The 7362-nt window shown below is 39.1% G+C and overlaps 1 pseudogene; it reads left to right on the top strand.

Annotated features, from left to right (window-relative positions):
* Positions 1-3709: 3709 nt before the first annotated feature.
* On the top strand, positions 3710-5175 carry LOC140628767 (akirin-1 pseudogene; annotated as a pseudogene).
* Positions 5176-7362: the final 2187 nt, after the last annotated feature.

Raw genomic sequence — 7362 nt, 5'->3', positions numbered from 1 at the left:
AGTCTACTACATTCTAGAGAGAAGGAGACAAATAACAGCAACATAATTTTGGAAGAAGGAAACAATGAAACTGACTTTGCATACCTGAGACAGCTGAATCCCAAGTAATGGAGAAAACTTAAAAGTAATCCAATTCACCCTGAGAAACCCCCAAAAGGGTCAGGAATTGGCAGCACTGAGTATTCCTGAGTATGAGAATGAAGATGATGATAAAAAGCAATGGTTGATTGTCTAAATTTTATCTAAAATTAGTTAAATTTCTGGATTCCCACCCCACTGAGCACAGCCAGTCAACTTCCTTTCTTCCAACTTGGCTAAAGATTGGAGATTCATTCTTCAGAGGAGGTAAAACAATTTCTGGAGCAGGGAACCCCAGCACAACTGAAGTGAGAAGTACTATATTTAAAATCATAAAATTAATTTTATGAAAGTTTACATACTCAATATTGATACCCACCTAATCCCAGTCTCTGAGATTATTGCCATTTAGATTTACTACAGGGGAAAAATTGAATGGCTCTTTGTGAGGAATCTGATCACTCCAACAGAAAAAGACTAAAAGATGTTGACATGGGGAGTTGCTCCCCAAAGTAGAGCAATCAGAACACCTACAGAGTAAATTAATCTCTAAATCCCATCCACGTGCACAGAACCTCTAATCAGCTTCCTAGTATTCAAATCTTAAGTACAAGTAGTGAACCATGGATCATTACGCATTTGAGGAAATATGAATATAAATAATACGAAAGAGGACCAAAATCAATAGAGAAAGTAACTTTGGAAAAAACAGAGGCCATACATGGAAAGGAAAACTTAAGGAAATCTAAACATTCCATTTCTCTAACATTTCTTTAGCATGTTTCATGGTGTGTCTTCCTTCTTTGGGACCCACTTTATCACCTCAGCAAAATCCTGAGTCACCTTCAAATCTGGTGTGTGCTAGATATTCCTACCTCTAGTAAATTGCTCATGTATGTGCCTTGCCTATCTGGAAGCAATTGAACTTTATTTTAAAAATTTGCATCTTAATTAAGTATTTAGAAATAAAAGGCCTTGACATCTATAATTTATTCTCAAGTGATTTAACAATAGCAACAAAAACAGCGTAAGGTATATGGGAATTCCTTGTACTATTACTGCAACTTTTCTACAGAAAACTTTTACATTTACATTACACGAACATTTTCATTTACAAAAACACAAGTTTTACATTTAAAAAAAACAAAAGGTAAAAAAAAATTGTGTTAGAGAACACATATATACCTACAGCTCTATGTGACAACCTTCCCTTGGGATTTACCACAGGAAATTTTATTTAGAAACTGCTCAGCTGGTACAGTTCCAATTTCCCATTTGAAATACTCTCTTCCTGCACCCCAATGTTTACAGCAGCAATGTCTGCAATAGCCAAACTGTGGAAGGAGCCTCGGTGTCTATCAAAAGATGAATGGATAAAGAAGATGTGGTCTATATATACAATGGAATATTACTCAGCCATTAGAAATGAAGAATACCCACGATTTGCTTCAACGTGGATAGAACTGGATGGAGGGTATTATGCTGAGTGAAGTAAGTCAATCGGAGAAGGACAAACATTATATGGTTTCATTCATTCGGGGAATATAAAAAATAGTAAAAGGGATTAAAAGGGAAAGGAGAGAAAATGAGTGGGAAATATCAGAGAGGGTGACAGAACGAACATGAGAGAATCCTAACTCTGGAAAATGAACAAGGGGTAGTGGAAGGGGAGGTGGGCGGGGGGATGGGGTAACTGGGTGATGGGCACTGTGGGGGACACTGGACCGGATAAGCACCATGTGTTATACTATATGTTGACAAATTGAACTCCAATTAAATAAAATGGATATGATCTTTAAAAAAAATGAAATACTATCTCTTGAAGGTCACTGCACCCAGTGATTCTAAGGGAAAGAATTCAGCTATCATATCCCTCTCCCTTTGAAAGAATATTTCAAACACCATCGCAGCTGATGCCAAGTTCATCTTGATTTCTTTGTGTGATTTTTCAAACAATCTGAATGCCAGAAATGTACATTTCTTGGCTCAGACTTAAGGTATGTTTAGATTTAGGTCATGTTGAATATGACTCTATAGTTCCATTATCATGGAAAAGCCCCCGAAAGGTAATCATTATAAATACTGCACCCATGTGGGTCCAACTGTTTCAAGGAGTTGTATTCAAGGAAGATATTCAAAAGATCTTAAATAATTTAAAAATATTTTACATTTTTATCTTATGTCCCTTTCAGAATATGAAATAGAATCCAATTTATACATGCCAGCAACACTTTTTAAAAATTAGATTTAAATTCAATTTACTTAACATATAGTGTATTATTAGTTTTTGGGGTAGAATTTAGTGATTTATCAGTTGCATATAACACCCAGTGCTCGTTCCATCAAGTGCATCCTTAATGCCCATCACCCAATTACCCCATCTCCCCACCCGCCTCCCCTCCAGCAACCCTATTTGTTTCCTATAGTTAAGAGTCTCATGGTTTGCCTCCTTCTCTGTTTTTATCTTATTTTTTTCTTCCCTTCCCCTATGTTCATCTGTTTTGTTTCCTAAATTCCACATATGAGTGAAGTCATATGGTATCTTTCTCTCACTTATTTCACTTAGCATAGAACCCTCTAGTTCCATCCACCTCTTTGCAAATGGCAAGATTTCATTCTTTTTTTGATGGCTAATATTCCATTGTGTGTGTGTGTATATATATATATATATATATATATATATATATATATATATTTATCTCACATCTTTATTCAATCTTTTGTCGATGGATATCTGGGCTCTTCCCATATTTTGGCTATTGTGGACATTTCATCAATACTTTATATATCCTCTCTCTTTTCAATTTTCTTTTTTTTATTTTTTTTTATTTTTTTATTTTTTATTTTCAATTTTCTTTTTTTAAAAAGATTTTATTTATTCATTCATGAGAGACACACACAGAGAGAGAGGCAGAGACACAGACAGAGGGAGAAGCAGGCTCCATGCAGGGAGCCTGATGTGGGACTCGATCCCGGGTCTCCAGAATCATGCCCTGGGCTGAAGGCAGGGCTAAACCATTGAGCCACCTGGGCTGCCCTCTTCAATTTTCTTGCACGCCCCACCCTAACATGTCTGGGGCCTCTCATCTGCAAAGATGCCTTCAAATATTCTTGTTTCCACCCCCCCCTTTCTCCCCAGTATCTTCTGGTTCTTTATAATGTAGGTTAGTTTTGCTTCTCTCTTTACATACTTCATCTTGTTTGCCCACCTTTGATATACTGTCTTCCTCAGTTTATTTTTCTATTTCTGCATTGCAAAATGTCTAAGAATTCACTTGGTAGGATATTAGTCTCCTGAATGAGGCTGATAAACTGGAAAGATTCCATCTTTTTACTTCCTTGAGGGAGAGAAAAAACTTGAGAAACCTGACACCTTAATAATTTTTTGCCCCTTCACTTAAGCAAAAAGAGAAAAAGCATCCAGGAACCAACCTCTAGGGCAATACAAATAATTCCACCTGAAATTCTTTTTCCCCATGGGGCTGCTTTTAGTAGACCAAACTTGCAGGAAATTTTGCATATATTATTCTTTAAAAACTATTTGTTGGGTTTTGAAATGCAGAAAAATACGAAGGAGAAACAAAAGAACTATAATTCAATGCCCAGATAAACTTCCAATAACAGGAGCCCCGCTGAGGAGCCAGAGGTTGGGCCGCGGCTGCCTCCGCGTCTGCTCCCGGTCCCCGGCCCGGCGGCGGCATGGCGTGTGGGGGGACGTTGAAGCGGCCCATGGAGTTCGAGGCGGCGCTGCTGAGCCCCAGTTCCCCAAAGCGGCGGCGCTGCGCCCCCCTGCCGGGCCCCACTCTGGGTCTCAGGCCCCGGGACGCAGAGCCGCCGCCGCTGCTCCAGACGCAGCCCCCGCCGCCGGCTCTGCCGCAGCGCGCCCCGCCCGGCAGCGAGGGGCGCCTTCTGACCCCGGAACAAATCTTTCAGAACATAAAACAAGAATATGGTCGTTATCAGAGGTGGAGACATTTAGAAGTTGTTCTTAATCAGAGTGAAGCTTGTACTTCAGAAGTCAGCTTCATTCCTCAGCACTCACAGCACCTAGTTCTCCAGGTTCCTCCTGGATGAAGAAGGACCAGCTCACCTTTACCCTCCGAAAAATTGGAATAATATGTGAGCGTCCCTTAAAAGACTGTGAAGATAAAATTCAGGAGAAGTATGAGCAAATCCTCAATACCAAACTAGCAGAACAATATGAATCTTTTGTGAAACTCACACATGATCAGATTATGCGACGATATGGGACAAGGCCAACAAGCTACATGTCCTGAAGCTTTCTTGCATATCTGGGTACCAGGTTTGACCTCAAGAGATGGCTGCTATACACCTTTTGCAACTGGTTTGTTATCACATTTCAGCTCCAACTTTGCATCCTGGAACACTTAAACGTTTCTGCAGGTCCATTTTATACAACTTGAAAGACCTTAAAACTTTCTGGTTGCCACAAGCATATCTTTCTTTTCTCCTCATCCAAAAAACAGCTGTGCCCTACTGTGATAGATTTTCCAAACAAAAATACCTGGAGCAGCAGTTTAGTAAAATATGCTCTCAGTGGCACTCAACAAATGGAGTTTCCCCAAGCACAGTTCTGTAAGAAGTGTGTGTGAGAGTGTGTGTATATATATGTGTGTGTATTTTAAGTTATTATTTGTATTGTGCAAATTTTTTTGATCTTGGGGATTCTGGCTGTGAATTTGATGCACGACAATTATGGTTAAAAATATTTGCTTGGTCTACAGAAGATCATTAATGTTTTGTGACCATATAAGTTTTGTAATCCATATAAGGTGGATTGTTTTATGTGTAGGTATTATTGTTAAATACAGGGACTGTTTCCAGGTACAGAATATGAATCATAAGTTAGGATGGACATTAGATGTGATTATGATGACATAGCAAAGGTCTGTGGTCCTAGGTCTACAAATGCGTGGTGAGGAATTAGGACAAACTGGAGACAGGCCATTTGACACATGGACTGCCTAGCTGTGTTGAAAAATACTTTGACTCCAAGCCTTAAAATACCCACGTGGAGTCTGTGCTCACCTCATTCACACAGAGAGCTCCCTGGACACTGAACCTCTAAAAAGAAAAAGTCTGAAAAAAAAAAAAAAAAAGGAAAAAGTCTGCCCTGAAGCAGGAGCATCAGAGTTTGCTTGGGAGCGCAACATAGGTGAGCAAGGGGCGGGGCCAGCCCCTGATGGCGCTGCTACTTGTGAGGAGCCACTTCATCTTTGTATCGGTTATTAAAAACAGAATTTGGATCCTTTGGTCAGGCTCCCCCAAATTCTTTTTAAAAAGTGACCATGTTCAACTGCTTGAGCTTTGTTTTGGCAACCCCCTGCCCAAAGTTGCTTACAGAATGTTCTTCACCTTGTTTCCAAGGCTGTAGAACAGAAAGTAGCCTCTGTTTTGAGGAGGTGGAAGTTTAAGTATACATTTATTTTTTACTGTGACTTGTTCAGGACCACATTTTACAAAATGTCCTGTTTCCTTTATTATTGTTTCTGGAAAGGAAAGTTCTATTAAAATTGTTTTAGTTTGAATATAGAATAGTTTTATTAATTAGGGCTTATTTTGAAAAATTCTGAGTTTAATTCAAATGTATGCCAGTACCTTCCAAAGTAAGGTAATATTCAGAGACAGTTCTGATCAGATGGCTTAGAGAAATTTCGGAATATTCATATTCAAAGATTCCTTATTAATGAATGTCTTTGACTTAAATCTAACCAAAAACTGCAACATTATTCTTTGTACATTTTCATTATATAGTGTTAACAAGCTTAGTTGCAAACGAATAAAATACTTAAGCTATTTGTTTACCTTGCCTTCTTAAAAAATTCCAATAACAGTATTTTTTTGACAGGGAAAATAACTTTATTTTGTTTGGAAGTGTGGGCAGATGTCAGGTCTCAGAACTCTGGAGCTGCTTTTTGGTGCCAGTAGTCTTGGTGACCTTGAGCATATTGAAACACACAATCTCTCTCAAGGGCTGGCACTCACCCACTGTGACAACGTTGCCAATGTTGACATCCCTGAAGCAGGGGGACAGGTGCAAGGACATGTTCTTATGGCATTTTTTGAAGCAGTTGTACTTTTGGATGTAGTGGAGGTAATCTTGGCAGATGACAATGGTCCTGTGTATCTTCACTTTGATCACCACACAAGATAGAATCTGCCCTTGGATGGAGACATTATTAGGAAAGGGGCATTTCTTGTCAATGGCATCTTGAATCCCAGAGCAATATTTTTGTAGTATCATGAGAGCTTCTCCTTGTTAGTTTCTCCAAGCAGGACCCTCTTCTTATTTTGAAAGATGGTCAGCTGCTTTAGTTGGGCATGCTAACGTCTGCCATCTTCCCAGCCACTCAAAGATAGTGTTTTTTAAAAGGATTTGTTTATTTACTCATGAGACACACACACACACACACACACACACACACAGAGAGAGAGAGAGAGAGAGAGAGAGAGAGGCAGAGACATAGGCAGAGGGAGAAGTAGGCTTTTTGCAGGAAGCCTGGTGTGGGACTTGATCCCAGACTCTGGGATCACGCCCTGAGCCAAAGACAGATGCTCAACTGCTGAGCCACCCAGGCATCCCCAAAGATAATATTTTAATAATAAAATAAATACATGCATATGTCCAGAAAATTCAAACAAAATAGAAGGATAAAAAGAAATGTTTTCCTTCACCATCCTGCTCCCCAGTTTTTCTCCTCGAAGGTAAAGAAACTGACAACAGTTTCTTGTGTACTCTTCCAGAAACACATTAATGCATATGCTAGCATATGTGTACTCCATAGTATCATCTCAAAAGCTCTAGACAATAGTGTGGTCTGAAAATTCTTTTCCTAAATCAAGATGATAAAAGAAAACTAGTGACAATGTTTAACTATATCTGAGCCTTGTGCTCTTGGAGATTAGAGTTGGTTGAGAAATCCCTACTCTTTTGTGTTCTGAGAAATGGCTAACCACAAAAGGTCACTCTACCCTCATGTATTCCCATTCTGCTTCTTAACTTAAATAAAATTTGCTGTCCACCTTACCTCATGGCTCCCTTGTTTATCTGCCTCTATAAAACTCAGGCCCCCTTCCTTTTCTTTGAGACATTCTTCCACAGAAATGATAAGTTTTCCTTATTGCAATAGCCTGAATAAAAAAATCCCTTTACTTGTCTAGTGCATTTGTCTTTCACATTAATGTCAAAAAATTATTCTGACACCATTAAAAATGGTAAGGCAGACTTTATTCAAGTGCCTGTTTTAATGGCGATGGGAGTCA

This window comes from Canis lupus, chromosome X (genome assembly GCF_048164855.1).
Source record: "Canis lupus baileyi chromosome X, mCanLup2.hap1, whole genome shotgun sequence".
Lineage (NCBI taxonomy): Eukaryota > Metazoa > Chordata > Mammalia > Carnivora > Canidae > Canis > Canis lupus.
The sequence above is the reverse complement of the archived record's forward strand: the minus strand, read 5'-3'. Positions and strand labels throughout refer to the sequence as shown.